Consider the following 13,356-nt stretch of genomic DNA (forward strand, 5'->3'; position numbering starts at 1 on the left):
GCAAGATTTAGTTCCTTTCCAAAGCAACATCTACAAGAATCGCATTGGCATGAAGGATGACGACACGATTGGCCTAATACAATTTGGGTCCTCATGCTGATGCTAACAAGTTCCCCAACGAGGAGCTTAGTATGGGGGAATTAGCTCAAGTGGTAGAGCGCTTGCTTCGCATGCGAGAGGCAGCGGGATCGATGCCCGCATTCTCCAACAGCTTTTTCATTGAAAAATGGAGCTCCGTTCCACAACAACCTTTGCACGTGTTTCGGAAAAGCAGCTCCAAAGTGTGGGACGATTCAACTCTCCCAGGTAGGAGCAAGGGAAGTGCGAGTTAGCTCAAACGCTGCAGCGCTTCCTTTGCCTGTCATATGCAGGGGAATCGATACTCGCAATCCCTGTGAGATTCAAATTGATGTCAAGTAAGCAGTCGAACCAGACTGTACTCATGCTGACGCTCACAAGTTCCCCAACGAGGAACTCTACATGGGGGATTAGCTCAAATGGTAGAGCGCTCGCTTTGCATGCGAGAGGTAGCGGGATCGATGCCCGCATCCTCCATAGGTGATGCTGTTTAACTGGCAAGATTTAGTTTCTTACGCAGGGGAATCGATACTCGCAATCCCTGTGAGATTCAAATTGATGTCAAGTAAGCAGTCGAGCCAGATTGTCAATTGTGACTCAAGACTGAGCAGTTTTTAACTCTTCCAAGGAAAATACACACACGTAAGGTGGGGGATTAGCTCAAATGGTAGAGCGCTCGCTTAGCATGCGAGAGGTAGCGGGATCGATGCCCGCATCCTCCACAGGTGATGCTGTTTAACTGGCAAGATTTAGTTCCTTTCCAAAGCAACATCTACAAGAATCGCATTGGCATGAAGGATGACGACACGATTGGCCTAATACAATTTGGGTCCTCATGCTCATGCTAACAAGTTCCCCAACGAGGAGCTTAATATGGGGGAATTAGCTCAAGTGGTAGAGCGCTTGCTTCGCATGTGAGAGGCAGCGGGATCGATGCCCGCATTCTCCAACAGCTTTTTCATTGAAAAATGGAGCTCCGTTCCACAACAACCTTTGCACGTGTTTCGGAAAAGCAGCTCCAAAGTGTGGGACGATTCAACTCTCCCAGGTAGGAGCAAGGGAAGTGCGAGTTAGCTCAAACGCTGCAGCGCTTCCTTTGCCTGTCATATGCAGGGGAATCGATACTCGCAATCCCTGTGAGATTCAAATTGATGTCAAGTAAGCAGTCGAACCAGACTGTACTCATGCTGACGCTCACAAGTTCCCCAACGAGGAACTCTACATGGGGGATTAGCTCAAATGGTAGAGCGCTCGCTTTGCATGCGAGAGGTAGCGGGATCGATGCCCGCATCCTCCATAGGTGATGCTGTTTAACTGGCAAGATTTAGTTTCTTACGCAGGGGAATCGATACTCGCAATCCCTGTGAGATTCAAATTGATGTCAAGTAAGCAGTCGAGCCAGATTGTCGATTGTGACTCAAGACTGAGCAGTTTTTAACTCTTCCAAGGAAAATACACACATGTAAGGTGGGGGATTAGCTCAAATGGTAGAGCGCTCGCTTAGCATGCGAGAGGTAGCGGGATCGATGCCTGCATCCTCCACAGGTGATGCTGTTTAACTGGCAAGATTTAGTTCCTTTCCAAAGCAACATCTACAAGAATCGCATTGGCATGAAGGATGACGACACGATTGGCCTAATACAATTTGGGTCCTCATGCTGATGCTAACAAGTTCCCCAACGAGGAGCTTAGTATGGGGGAATTAGCTCAAGTGGTAGAGCGCTTGCTTCGCATGCGAGAGGCAGCGGGATCGATGCCCGCATTCTCCAACAGCTTTTTCATTGAAAAATGGAGCTCCGTTCCACAACAACCTTTGCACGTGTTTCGGAAAAGCAGCTCCAAAGTGTGGGACGATTCAACTCTCCCAGGTAGGAGCAAGGGAAGTGCGAGTTAGCTCAAACGCTGCAGCGCTTCCTTTGCCTGTCATATGCAGGGGAATCGATACTCGCAATCCCTGTGAGATTCAAATTGATGTCAAGTAAGCAGTCGAACCAGACTGTACTCATGCTGACGCTCACAAGTTCCCCAATGAGGAACTCTACATGGGGGATTAGCTCAAATGGTAGAGCGCTCGCTTAGCATGCGAGAGGTAGCGGGATCGATGCCCGCATCCTCCACAGGTGATGCTGTTTAACTGGCAAGATTTAGTTCCTTTCCAAAGCAACATTTACAAGAATCGCATTGGCATGAAGGATGACGACACGATTGGCCTAATACAATTTGGGTCCTCATGCTCATGCTAACAAGTTCCCCAACGAGGAGCTTAATATGGGGGAATTAGCTCAAGTGGTAGAGCGCTTGCTTCGCATGCGAGAGGCAGCGGGATCGATGCCCGCATTCTCCAACAGCTTTTTCATTGAAAAATGGAGCTCCGTTCCACAACAACCTTTGCACGTGTTTCGGAAAAGCAGCTCCAAAGTGTGGGACGATTCAACTCTCCCAGGTAGGAGCAAGGGAAGTGCGAGTTAGCTCAAACGCTGCAGCGCTTCCTTTGCCTGTCATATGCAGGGGAATCGATACTCGCAATCCCTGTGAGATTCAAATTGATGTCAAGTAAGCAGTCGAACCAGACTGTACTCATGCTGACGCTCACAAGTTCCCCAACGAGGAACTCTACATGGGGGATTAGCTCAAATGGTAGAGCGCTCGCTTTGCATGCGAGAGGTAGCGGGATCGATGCCCACATCCTCCACAGGTGATGCTGTTTAACTGGCAAGATTTAGTTTCTTACGCAGGGGAATCGATACTCGCAATCCCTGTGAGATTCAAATTGATGTCAAGTAAGCAGTCGAACCAGACTGTACTCATGCTGACGCTCACAAGTTCCCCAACGAGGAACTCTACATGGGGGATTAGCTCAAATGGTAGAGCGCTCGCTTTGCATGCGAGAGGTAGCGGGATCGATGCCCGCATCCTCCACAGGTGATGCTGTTTAACTGGCAAGATTTAGTTCCTTTCCAAAGCAACATTTATAAGAATCGCATTGGCATGAAGGATGACGACACGATTGGCCTAATACAATTTGGGTCCTCATGCTGATGCTAACAAGTTCCCCAACGAGGAGCTTAATATGGGGGAATTAGCTCAAGTGGTAGAGCGCTTGCTTCGCATGCGAGAGGCAGCGGGATCGATGCCCGCATTCTCCAACAGCTTTTTCATTGAAAAATGGAGCTCCGTTCCACAACAACCTTTGCACGTGTTTCGGAAAAGCAGCTCCAAAGTGTGGGACGATTCAACTCTCCCAGGTAGGAGCAAGGGAAGTGCGAGTTAGCTCAAACGCTGCAGCGCTTCCTTTGCCTGTCATATGCAGGGGAATCGATACTCGCAATCCCTGTGAGATTCAAATTGATGTCAAGTAAGCAGTCGAACCAGACTGTACTCATGCTGACGCTCACAAGTTCCCCAACGAGGAACTCTACATGGGGGATTAGCTCAAATGGTAGAACGCTCGCTTTGCATGCGAGAGGTAGCGGGATCGATGCCCGCATCCTCCATAGGTGATGCTGTTTAACTGGCAAGATTTAGTTTCTTACGCAGGGGAATCGATACTCGCAATCCCTGTGAGATTCAAATTGATGTCAAGTAAGCAGTCGAGCCAGATTGTCGATTGTGACTCAAGACTGAGCAGTTGTTAACTCTTCCAAGGAAAATACACACACGTAAGGTGGGGGATTAGCTCAAATGGTAGAGCGCTCGCTTAGCATGCGAGAGGTAGCGGGATCGATGCCCGCATCCTCCACAGGTGATGCTGTTTAACTGGCAAGATTTAGTTCCTTTCCAAAGCAACATCTACAAGAATCGCATTGGCATGAAGGATGACGACACGATTGGCCTAATACAATTTGGGTCCTCATGCTGATGCTAACAAGTTCCCCAACGAGGAGCTTAGTATGGGGGAATTAGCTCAAGTGGTAGAGCGCTTGCTTCGCATGCGAGAGGCAGCGGGATCGATGCCCGCATTCTCCAACAGCTTTTTCATTGAAAAATGGAGCTCCGTTCCACAACAACCTTTGCACGTGTTTCGGAAAAGCAGCTCCAAAGTGTGGGACGATTCAACTCTCCCAGGTAGGAGCAAGGGAAGTGCGAGTTAGCTCAAACGCTGCAGCGCTTCCTTTGCCTGTCATATGCAGGGGAATCGATACTCGCAATCCCTGTGAGATTCAAATTGATGTCAAGTAAGCAGTCGAACCAGACTGTACTCATGCTGACGCTCACAAGTTCCCCAACGAGGAACTCTACATGGGGGATTAGCTCAAATGGTAGAGCGCTCGCTTTGCATGCGAGAGGTAGCGGGATCGATGCCCGCATCCTCCATAGGTGATGCTGTTTAACTGGCAAGATTTAGTTTCTTACGCAGGGGAATCGATACTCGCAATCCCTGTGAGATTCAAATTGATGTCAAGTAAGCAGTCGAGCCAGATTGTCAATTGTGACTCAAGACTGAGCAGTTTTTAACTCTTCCAAGGAAAATACACACACGTAAGGTGGGGGATTAGCTCAAATGGTAGAGCGCTCGCTTAGCATGCGAGAGGTAGCGGGATCGATGCCCGCATCCTCCACAGGTGATGCTGTTTAACTGGCAAGATTTAGTTCCTTTCCAAAGCAACATCTACAAGAATCGCATTGGCATGAAGGATGACGACACGATTGGCCTAATACAATTTGGGTCCTCATGCTCATGCTAACAAGTTCCCCAACGAGGAGCTTAATATGGGGGAATTAGCTCAAGTGGTAGAGCGCTTGCTTCGCATGTGAGAGGCAGCGGGATCGATGCCCGCATTCTCCAACAGCTTTTTCATTGAAAAATGGAGCTCCGTTCCACAACAACCTTTGCACGTGTTTCGGAAAAGCAGCTCCAAAGTGTGGGACGATTCAACTCTCCCAGGTAGGAGCAAGGGAAGTGCGAGTTAGCTCAAACGCTGCAGCGCTTCCTTTGCCTGTCATATGCAGGGGAATCGATACTCGCAATCCCTGTGAGATTCAAATTGATGTCAAGTAAGCAGTCGAACCAGACTGTACTCATGCTGACGCTCACAAGTTCCCCAACGAGGAACTCTACATGGGGGATTAGCTCAAATGGTAGAGCGCTCGCTTTGCATGCGAGAGGTAGCGGGATCGATGCCCGCATCCTCCATAGGTGATGCTGTTTAACTGGCAAGATTTAGTTTCTTACGCAGGGGAATCGATACTCGCAATCCCTGTGAGATTCAAATTGATGTCAAGTAAGCAGTCGAGCCAGATTGTCGATTGTGACTCAAGACTGAGCAGTTTTTAACTCTTCCAAGGAAAATACACACATGTAAGGTGGGGGATTAGCTCAAATGGTAGAGCGCTCGCTTAGCATGCGAGAGGTAGCGGGATCGATGCCCGCATCCTCCACAGGTGATGCTGTTTAACTGGCAAGATTTAGTTCCTTTCCAAAGCAACATCTACAAGAATCGCATTGGCATGAAGGATGACGACACGATTGGCCTAATACAATTTGGGTCCTCATGCTGATGCTAACAAGTTCCCCAACGAGGAGCTTAGTATGGGGGAATTAGCTCAAGTGGTAGAGCGCTTGCTTCGCATGCGAGAGGCAGCGGGATCGATGCCCGCATTCTCCAACAGCTTTTTCATTGAAAAATGGAGCTCCGTTCCACAACAACCTTTGCACGTGTTTCGGAAAAGCAGCTCCAAAGTGTGGGACGATTCAACTCTCCCAGGTAGGAGCAAGGGAAGTGCGAGTTAGCTCAAACGCTGCAGCGCTTCCTTTGCCTGTCATATGCAGGGGAATCGATACTCGCAATCCCTGTGAGATTCAAATTGATGTCAAGTAAGCAGTCGAACCAGACTGTACTCATGCTGACGCTCACAAGTTCCCCAACGAGGAACTCTACATGGGGGATTAGCTCAAATGGTAGAGCGCTCGCTTTGCATGCGAGAGGTAGCGGGATCGATGCCCACATCCTCCACAGGTGATGCTGTTTAACTGGCAAGATTTAGTTTCTTACGCAGGGGAATCGATACTCGCAATCCCTGTGAGATTCAAATTGATGTCAAGTAAGCAGTCGAGCCAGATTGTCGATTGTGACTCAAGACTGAGCAGTTTTTAACTCTTCCAAGGAAAATACACACACGTAAGGTGGGGGATTAGCTCAAATGGTAGAGCGCTCGCTTAGCATGCGAGAGGTAGCGGGATCGATGCCCGCATCCTCCACAGGTGATGCTGTTTAACTGGCAAGATTTAGTTCCTTTCCAAAGCAACATCTACAAGAATCGCATTGGCATGAAGGATGACGACACGATTGGCCTAATACAATTTGGGTCCTCATGCTGATGCTAACAAGTTCCCCAACGAGGAGCTTAATATGGGGGAATTAGCTCAAGTGGTAGAGCGCTTGCTTCGCATGCGAGAGGCAGCGGGATCGATGCCCGCATTCTCCAACAGCTTTTTCATTGAAAAATGGAGCTCCGTTCCACAACAACCTTTGCACGTGTTTCGGAAAAGCAGCTCCAAAGTGTGGGACGATTCAACTCTCCCAGGTAGGAGCAAGGGAAGTGCGAGTTAGCTCAAACGCTGCAGCGCTTCCTTTGCCTGTCATATGCAGGGGAATCGATACTCGCAATCCCTGTGAGATTCAAATTGATGTCAAGTAAGCAGTCGAACCAGACTGTACTCATGCTGACGCTCACAAGTTCCCCAACGAGGAACTCTACATGGGGGATTAGCTCAAATGGTAGAGCGCTCGCTTAGCATGCGAGAGGTAGCGGGATCGATGCCCGCATCCTCCACAGGTGATGCTGTTTAACTGGCAAGATTTAGTTCCTTTCCAAAGCAACATTTACAAGAATCGCATTGGCATGAAGGATGACGACACGATTGGCCTAATACAATTTGGGTCCTCATGCTGATGCTAACAAGTTCCCCAACGAGGAGCTTAATATGGGGGAATTAGCTCAAGTGGTAGAGCGCTTGCTTCGCATGCGAGAGGCAGCGGGATCGATGCCCGCATTCTCCAACAGCTTTTTCATTGAAAAATGGAGCTCTGTTCCACAACAACCTTTGCACGTGTTTCGGAAAAGCAGCTCCAAAGTGTGGGACGATTCAACTCTCCCAGGTAGGAGCAAGGGAAGTGCGAGTTAGCTCAAACGCTGCAGCGCTTCCTTTGCCTGTCATATGCAGGGGAATCGATACTCGCAATCCCTGTGAGATTCAAATTGATGTCAAGTAAGCAGTCGAACCAGACTGTACTCATGCTGACGCTCACAAGTTCCCCAACGAGGAACTCTACATGGGGGATTAGCTCAAATGGTAGAGCGCTCGCTTTGCATGCGAGAGGTAGCGGGATCGATGCCCACATCCTCCACAGGTGATGCTGTTTAACTGGCAAGATTTAGTTTCTTACGCAGGGGAATCGATACTCGCAATCCCTGTGAGATTCAAATTGATGTCAAGTAAGCAGTCGAGCCAGATTGTCGATTGTGACTCAAGACTGAGCAGTTTTTAACTCTTCCAAGGAAAATACACACACGTAAGGTGGGGGATTAGCTCAAATGGTAGAGCGCTCGCTTAGCATGCGAGAGGTAGCGGGATCGATGCCCGCATCCTCCACAGGTGATGCTGTTTAACTGGCAAGATTTAGTTCCTTTCCAAAGCAACATCTACAAGAATCGCATTGGCATGAAGGATGACGACACGATTGGCCTAATACAATTTGGGTCCTCATGCTGATGCTAACAAGTTCCCCAACGAGGAGCTTAATATGGGGGAATTAGCTCAAGTGGTAGAGCGCTTGCTTCGCATGCGAGAGGCAGCGGGATCGATGCCCGCATTCTCCAACAGCTTTTTCATTGAAAAATGGAGCTCCGTTCCACAACAACCTTTGCACGTGTTTCGGAAAAGCAGCTCCAAAGTGTGGGACGATTCAACTCTCCCAGGTAGGAGCAAGGGAAGTGCGAGTTAGCTCAAACGCTGCAGCGCTTCCTTTGCCTGTCATATGCAGGGGAATCGATACTCGCAATCCCTGTGAGATTCAAATTGATGTCAAGTAAGCAGTCGAACCAGACTGTACTCATGCTGACGCTCACAAGTTCCCCAACGAGGAACTCTACATGGGGGATTAGCTCAAATGGTAGAACGCTCGCTTTGCATGCGAGAGGTAGCGGGATCGATGCCCGCATCCTCCATAGGTGATGCTGTTTAACTGGCAAGATTTAGTTTCTTACGCAGGGGAATCGATACTCGCAATCCCTGTGAGATTCAAATTGATGTCAAGTAAGCAGTCGAGCCAGATTGTCAATTGTGACTCAAGACTGAGCAGTTTTTAACTCTTCCAAGGAAAATACACACATGTAAGGTGGGGGATTAGCGGCACCCGGGGCACATTCGACTGGCTATCGCGACCAATCAGCTACCTCGGTTCTAGGTTCGAGGGCCAATCGGATTCTCATCCCGTCCAATTGCGTCAGGCCGATTGAGCCAATCGGAACACGTACATCTCCAATTACGTCACACCGATAGCAACGGCGTCCACGACCCCAGAGACCCCCGCCGAAGATGTGAGATGAGTGACAGTAAGTCGCGTCAGTTCATTCATTGCAGGATACGCTATTTCCAGTTGTTAGAAGTACCGCACCGCAAAGGTAAATACATACATAGCTAATCAAAAAAATCATCCGTTTGACATTTCAATACATGTAATCGTTCATCGGGTCAATGACAAGTCATATCACGAATATTAGAGTTTGTCATTTCAGAGTTTGTCATGTACAGTAGCTAAAGTAGATTTCCTCAGGTACTGTAGTATTGGCTGTCATTTACTTTTTTTAAGGGATTACTAATAGGTTACTGTAGCGACAGATGTTATTCGGACTAGCAAACGCAATATTTAACCTGTTATATATTATAGATGTCACTGGGGACAAAACGAAATAAAGAGAACTTTTTCACTTGTGGTAATAAAGTGACCCAGAAAAGGTTTAAAAAAAATATTCCTCTGGAAATAGTAGCTAAATATTTGATATGTTAAAAAGCTACCTATAACAATAAATAAATGTTATTGTACTAGTGTGAAAAATCGCTCCTTTTACCTTTTAGATGTCGAGTTCAAAAAGCCACAAAAGTATGGGGGATGGGGAATGGATGTCCCGTTTGAGGAGGTTTGCCAGCTCTGGGGTTTGGCCTGCTGATGCAGGCAACAGGCCAGCCCCAAGACAGAAGAGGTGGTATGACCTCTTTCAAAAGGTATGTAAAATGACCAAAAGATCACTGAAAAAAAAATGGATGTATTCTGATGGCCTATAAAAGATTACTGAATTGCCAGAAATACCAGTCACAGTATGGGACCTTGATAAGGATAATGAACAGCAACTTCAGTGTCAATGTCATGTTTAGTCACCAATAGAAGATGATATGTCAAAATGGTCCATTTCTATTGGGTTGTTTTCTTAAAAAAAATTGTTTGTTTTATTTGGAACAGATTGAGAAGTGCCCGTTGCAGTTACGTGGCCAAAGAATGCTGTTTGGTGGGACACAGCAGTGTACTTGTGGCTTTCATAACCCAAAGGTAATGTGAATGAGACTTCTTGACACCAAAACACTAAAAGAATCACTTTGTGATGTGCTCAGTAATGTGATGTCTGACATGGATCTCTCTGTCCCTAATCCAGCCAACCACTGGACAAACTGTGGCAGAGACCTCTACCTGTGCTGCCCCTCCCCCACTGAGAACGACCTCAGCCTCTGCCTCTGCCTCAGCCCATGTCCCAGCACGGCCCACACTGACTTTGTCCATGGTGACTATTTCAATATTATTATTGTCATACAAGCTTTCAAATATGGACAACCACTGATTACATATGATGATGGCAAAATGGAAGAGCATTTCAGGTTTACAATGTAATCCTTTGATAAATGTCTCTAATTGTCACCACAGTTTTCTAAACCACGATTTGGAGGCTCACATGGCGCTGTTGCAAAGCCCAATGTGAATGTGGTTAGGAAAGCAAAGGTAAATATGATTATATGTAAATATATATTTATAGGTTAATATGAGCAAACCTAAATCTTAAGAGCTTGATTTGATTTCATTGAGCTCTACTTTTTACAAATGCTTCCCCCGCTCCTTCTCCCAGTCTCTGTCCAGTCCACCCACCATGACAGGAGACACCCAGGCCACTGCCAGCTCACCTACGGCCACTGTGAGGACCACCCCACCAGGCTTTGGTTCCCCTACGGCCACTGTGAGGACCACCCCACCAGGCTTTGGTTCCCCTAAGGCCTCTGTGAGGACCACCCCACCAGGCTTTGGTTCCCCTATGGCCTCTGTGAGGCCTAGAACACCATCAAGCCCTGCCATGGCTTTTGTGAGGACCGAATCACCGTTCTCAAAGCCCCCATCCACCCCCTACAAAGCCTCCGTGAGGACATCTTCCCGCTCCAGCCCTGCGACGACCTCTGTGAGGCCCAGCACAGCTTCCAGCCTCAGCACTGTCTCTGAGACCAGCACCAGCCCTACAACGGCTGCTGTAAGTGTTGTGTTCTTTGAACTGTTTTTTGTTTCATAGGATGAGGATGTTCTCATATGATTGGGCTATTCTGTTTTTGTAAATATATTTCTCTTGTTTTGTAACAGGATGTGCATGATGAGGATGAGCTTGCTGCCCCTGGCCCTGCTCCTGGCCCTGCTCCTGGCCCTGCTCCTGGCCCTGCTCCTGGCCCTGCTCCTGGTCCCACTCCTGACTTCTGGCTTCCTGTCAGAATGAAGGAGACAATCCCGGTTCAGGACCAGCGGTGGATTGCGTCCACCCTGTTTCAGTCTGGCAAGCTGCGTTTGAACTTGAAGCTCTGGTATGAGCCACCAGCCTCTGCCCTGATTTACCACCAGGCTCCAACACCGGACCGTTTTTTTGCCCACAGGCTCTTGGTATGGATGCCCTATCACTTGTGGAAAGTGAGGGTATTCTGCCAAACCTGTGGGAAGCAGCTGACGGGGTATGGTGTGCACAAGAGGGTGCGGAAGGTCCTGGACGTGGACCGGTACTACCTGATGGTGACGGAGACACTCAGGTGCACTGTGTGTCGCCTGACCCATCTGGCAACCAGTCAGGCTGTCCTGGACCAGCTGGACCTGCCTCACAGGAGGAAGTTCAGGATGATCCTGACACGCTTGTGAGTTAAAAATCTACAATCATTTTCTAATAATGCCTGCTGCAGGTCCTTACATAATTGAACAAGTTCTTGAAACTAATCGGTCTTTTCTTCAAGGTATGCTTGTGACATACGGGTCATCCGCATGTTGCGGGAACGGACCCTCGGCAACAGCCCGGCGTGCTTGGTGAAACAGCTGCGGGAGAACCATGGGGAGGAGTGGTTGGACCGCCTGGCCGACTACTTGGGGGAGTGTGCGGCCTTTGTTGACCAGCCCAGCCTCTTCCCAGTCACCTGCCAGGAGCCTCCACAGCCACTCGATGTCCCAACCAGCCGGTGGGTGCTGTCGGTGTACGGGAGGGACATCATCAGCCGTATGGACCATATAAAGGCGTCCATCACGTCAACCTTTGGGTCCATTTTAAAAATGGACTCCACCAAGAAGGTAATAAGATGAAGAAAATCCATTGTGGCAATTATGCCACAATGAAAACATGAATCCTCAATGATTTGTATTCTTATAAGCACACATACACACATATCCATGCCTTTGATTAAGACTGTAGTAATACATACATAAACTTCTGTGTTTAGTTAATAGATTTTCTTTTGAAAGCTCTCATGAAGTTTTTTGTGTACATTTTGTCATTTCAGATGACAAAGAAGCTGGCTGGTGCAGCAAAGGGGACTGCATTCTGGGTGACCTCGGTGGGGAACGAGATCGGCCAGGTCCTCGTCAGTGTCCTGACTGCCCAGGAGGGACCGGGGCTGGACCCGATGGTCTCTGGTCTCATTGAGAGGTACACCCAGGCAGGTGCAGCTCCCCCGGTCCTGCTCTATGTGGACTGTGGCTGCTGCTCGGAGGAGGGGGAGACCAAGCTTCAGGCCAGGTTTGGTGGGTGGCCAGACCTGAAGATAAGGCTGGACATCTGGCATTTTATGCGGCGGCTGGCCGTGGGATGCACCACCGATGCCCATGCCCTGTACCCCCTCTTTATGAGCCGCCTGTCTGTGTGCCTATTTGAGTGGGATGCAGCGGACGTAGCCCTACTGCGCAGGGTGAAGAGGGAGCAGCTCAGAAGGGAGGGTGTGCCCCTCATTACCAACGACATGGTGGACAAGGCCATCACCAAGGCTGAGCTGTCCCAGTTCTGCAGGCGGAGGACACGTGGAGTGGACGCCACGGTCCTCCGCATTGAGCAGCTGCTGCAGGAGCTGATGGGGGAGAAGGGGAGAGACCTGCTGGGAGTTCCGCTGCTGGACCAGGCAAAGATGGAGCACATCTGGCGCACCCAGAAGAGGCACGTGAAGTGCATCCAGGATGTGCCAGGTGTACTCCTGTACACGGAGACAGGCAGCTCCACCAGGGAGGGGATCCAGCTGACCACGTACAGGTGTGCAAGAGGCTCCACCTCCTTGGAGTCCTTCCACTGCCACCTGAACAGGTTTATTCCAGGTTGGTGTAGATTTCATCATCTTATCAATATTCTTACCAATGACATTTTATTCAAATAGCCTTGTTCATCATTGTTCACGTTCTCTCTTTTTTTTTTTAGGAACGAGTGCAAACCTGCTCAACTTCCAGCTGTACCTCCTGGAAGGCCTGAACAGGTGGAACCAAAACCGGGCAGCGGCCTCCATCACCACCAAGCGCATGGCGCTGTTGACGTACGCGGGGGACGTGCTGGAGTCCGTCAACAGCAACAGCCTGAAGGTTTTTGGAAGGAAGTATGTCCCCTCCTTCATCCCACCGAGAAAGTACACCGGTAAGTCTCGGCAAATATGAATACAAATAATTATGTTGTTAAGAGCTCAGTATTTATGCATTATGGTAAGTTCCATATCTGTTTTTTAATACTAATTAGCATTGCATTGTTGTTCATGTTCAGGAGAGTTGCTTGGGGTGAACTACCTGCTTAGGCAGACAGGGCAGCCCTTGCAGGACATGGACCCCGACTCTGAGGAGACAGACCAGCTGCTGGAGGACCACGCCACAGAGGAGGAACAGGCGGATGAAGGGTTTGAGGATGAAGGACAGGACCTCACTATCGGTAGTGTTTCGGAAGACTTCCCCTCTTCCGCCCTGCCTTCTACCACCCTGCCTGTGGTCCCCACCCTGCCACTCACCTCCTCCACCCTGCCTTCCA

The 13,356-nt window shown here is 49.0% G+C and overlaps 22 non-coding genes across 22 annotated transcripts; all 22 read left to right on the plus strand.

The window, feature by feature from the left end:
* Nucleotides 1–134: 134 nt before the first annotated feature.
* trnaa-cgc (transfer RNA alanine (anticodon CGC)) lies at nucleotides 135–207 on the plus strand. The gene has a single exon. It is a non-coding gene; the product is annotated as a tRNA-Ala (tRNA).
* Nucleotides 208–482: 275 nt separating this feature from the next.
* trnaa-ugc (transfer RNA alanine (anticodon UGC)) lies at nucleotides 483–555 on the plus strand. Its single transcript has one exon. It is a non-coding gene; the product is annotated as a tRNA-Ala (tRNA).
* A 172-nt stretch (nucleotides 556–727) lies between these two features.
* On the plus strand, nucleotides 728–800 carry trnaa-agc (transfer RNA alanine (anticodon AGC)). Its single transcript has one exon. It is a non-coding gene; the product is annotated as a tRNA-Ala (tRNA).
* A 502-nt stretch (nucleotides 801–1,302) lies between these two features.
* trnaa-ugc (transfer RNA alanine (anticodon UGC)) lies at nucleotides 1,303–1,375 on the plus strand. The gene has a single exon. It is a non-coding gene; the product is annotated as a tRNA-Ala (tRNA).
* Nucleotides 1,376–1,774: 399 nt separating this feature from the next.
* trnaa-cgc (transfer RNA alanine (anticodon CGC)) lies at nucleotides 1,775–1,847 on the plus strand. The gene has a single exon. It is a non-coding gene; the product is annotated as a tRNA-Ala (tRNA).
* A 275-nt stretch (nucleotides 1,848–2,122) lies between these two features.
* trnaa-agc (transfer RNA alanine (anticodon AGC)) lies at nucleotides 2,123–2,195 on the plus strand. The gene has a single exon. It is a non-coding gene; the product is annotated as a tRNA-Ala (tRNA).
* A 154-nt stretch (nucleotides 2,196–2,349) lies between these two features.
* trnaa-cgc (transfer RNA alanine (anticodon CGC)) lies at nucleotides 2,350–2,422 on the plus strand. The gene has a single exon. It is a non-coding gene; the product is annotated as a tRNA-Ala (tRNA).
* A 502-nt stretch (nucleotides 2,423–2,924) lies between these two features.
* On the plus strand, nucleotides 2,925–2,997 carry trnaa-ugc (transfer RNA alanine (anticodon UGC)). The gene has a single exon. It is a non-coding gene; the product is annotated as a tRNA-Ala (tRNA).
* A 154-nt stretch (nucleotides 2,998–3,151) lies between these two features.
* On the plus strand, nucleotides 3,152–3,224 carry trnaa-cgc (transfer RNA alanine (anticodon CGC)). The gene has a single exon. It is a non-coding gene; the product is annotated as a tRNA-Ala (tRNA).
* Nucleotides 3,225–3,744: 520 nt separating this feature from the next.
* On the plus strand, nucleotides 3,745–3,817 carry trnaa-agc (transfer RNA alanine (anticodon AGC)). Its single transcript has one exon. It is a non-coding gene; the product is annotated as a tRNA-Ala (tRNA).
* A 154-nt stretch (nucleotides 3,818–3,971) lies between these two features.
* Nucleotides 3,972–4,044, plus strand: trnaa-cgc (transfer RNA alanine (anticodon CGC)). Its single transcript has one exon. It is a non-coding gene; the product is annotated as a tRNA-Ala (tRNA).
* Nucleotides 4,045–4,319: 275 nt separating this feature from the next.
* Nucleotides 4,320–4,392, plus strand: trnaa-ugc (transfer RNA alanine (anticodon UGC)). The gene has a single exon. It is a non-coding gene; the product is annotated as a tRNA-Ala (tRNA).
* Nucleotides 4,393–4,564: 172 nt separating this feature from the next.
* On the plus strand, nucleotides 4,565–4,637 carry trnaa-agc (transfer RNA alanine (anticodon AGC)). The gene has a single exon. It is a non-coding gene; the product is annotated as a tRNA-Ala (tRNA).
* A 502-nt stretch (nucleotides 4,638–5,139) lies between these two features.
* Nucleotides 5,140–5,212, plus strand: trnaa-ugc (transfer RNA alanine (anticodon UGC)). The gene has a single exon. It is a non-coding gene; the product is annotated as a tRNA-Ala (tRNA).
* Nucleotides 5,213–5,384: 172 nt separating this feature from the next.
* Nucleotides 5,385–5,457, plus strand: trnaa-agc (transfer RNA alanine (anticodon AGC)). The gene has a single exon. It is a non-coding gene; the product is annotated as a tRNA-Ala (tRNA).
* A 154-nt stretch (nucleotides 5,458–5,611) lies between these two features.
* trnaa-cgc (transfer RNA alanine (anticodon CGC)) lies at nucleotides 5,612–5,684 on the plus strand. Its single transcript has one exon. It is a non-coding gene; the product is annotated as a tRNA-Ala (tRNA).
* A 520-nt stretch (nucleotides 5,685–6,204) lies between these two features.
* Nucleotides 6,205–6,277, plus strand: trnaa-agc (transfer RNA alanine (anticodon AGC)). The gene has a single exon. It is a non-coding gene; the product is annotated as a tRNA-Ala (tRNA).
* A 154-nt stretch (nucleotides 6,278–6,431) lies between these two features.
* Nucleotides 6,432–6,504, plus strand: trnaa-cgc (transfer RNA alanine (anticodon CGC)). The gene has a single exon. It is a non-coding gene; the product is annotated as a tRNA-Ala (tRNA).
* Nucleotides 6,505–6,779: 275 nt separating this feature from the next.
* On the plus strand, nucleotides 6,780–6,852 carry trnaa-agc (transfer RNA alanine (anticodon AGC)). Its single transcript has one exon. It is a non-coding gene; the product is annotated as a tRNA-Ala (tRNA).
* Nucleotides 6,853–7,006: 154 nt separating this feature from the next.
* trnaa-cgc (transfer RNA alanine (anticodon CGC)) lies at nucleotides 7,007–7,079 on the plus strand. The gene has a single exon. It is a non-coding gene; the product is annotated as a tRNA-Ala (tRNA).
* A 520-nt stretch (nucleotides 7,080–7,599) lies between these two features.
* trnaa-agc (transfer RNA alanine (anticodon AGC)) lies at nucleotides 7,600–7,672 on the plus strand. Its single transcript has one exon. It is a non-coding gene; the product is annotated as a tRNA-Ala (tRNA).
* Nucleotides 7,673–7,826: 154 nt separating this feature from the next.
* On the plus strand, nucleotides 7,827–7,899 carry trnaa-cgc (transfer RNA alanine (anticodon CGC)). Its single transcript has one exon. It is a non-coding gene; the product is annotated as a tRNA-Ala (tRNA).
* Nucleotides 7,900–13,356: the final 5,457 nt, after the last annotated feature.

The sequence above is a fragment of the Osmerus mordax genome, chromosome 22 (assembly GCF_038355195.1).
Source record: "Osmerus mordax isolate fOsmMor3 chromosome 22, fOsmMor3.pri, whole genome shotgun sequence".
Taxonomy (NCBI): Eukaryota; Metazoa; Chordata; class Actinopteri; order Osmeriformes; family Osmeridae; genus Osmerus; species Osmerus mordax.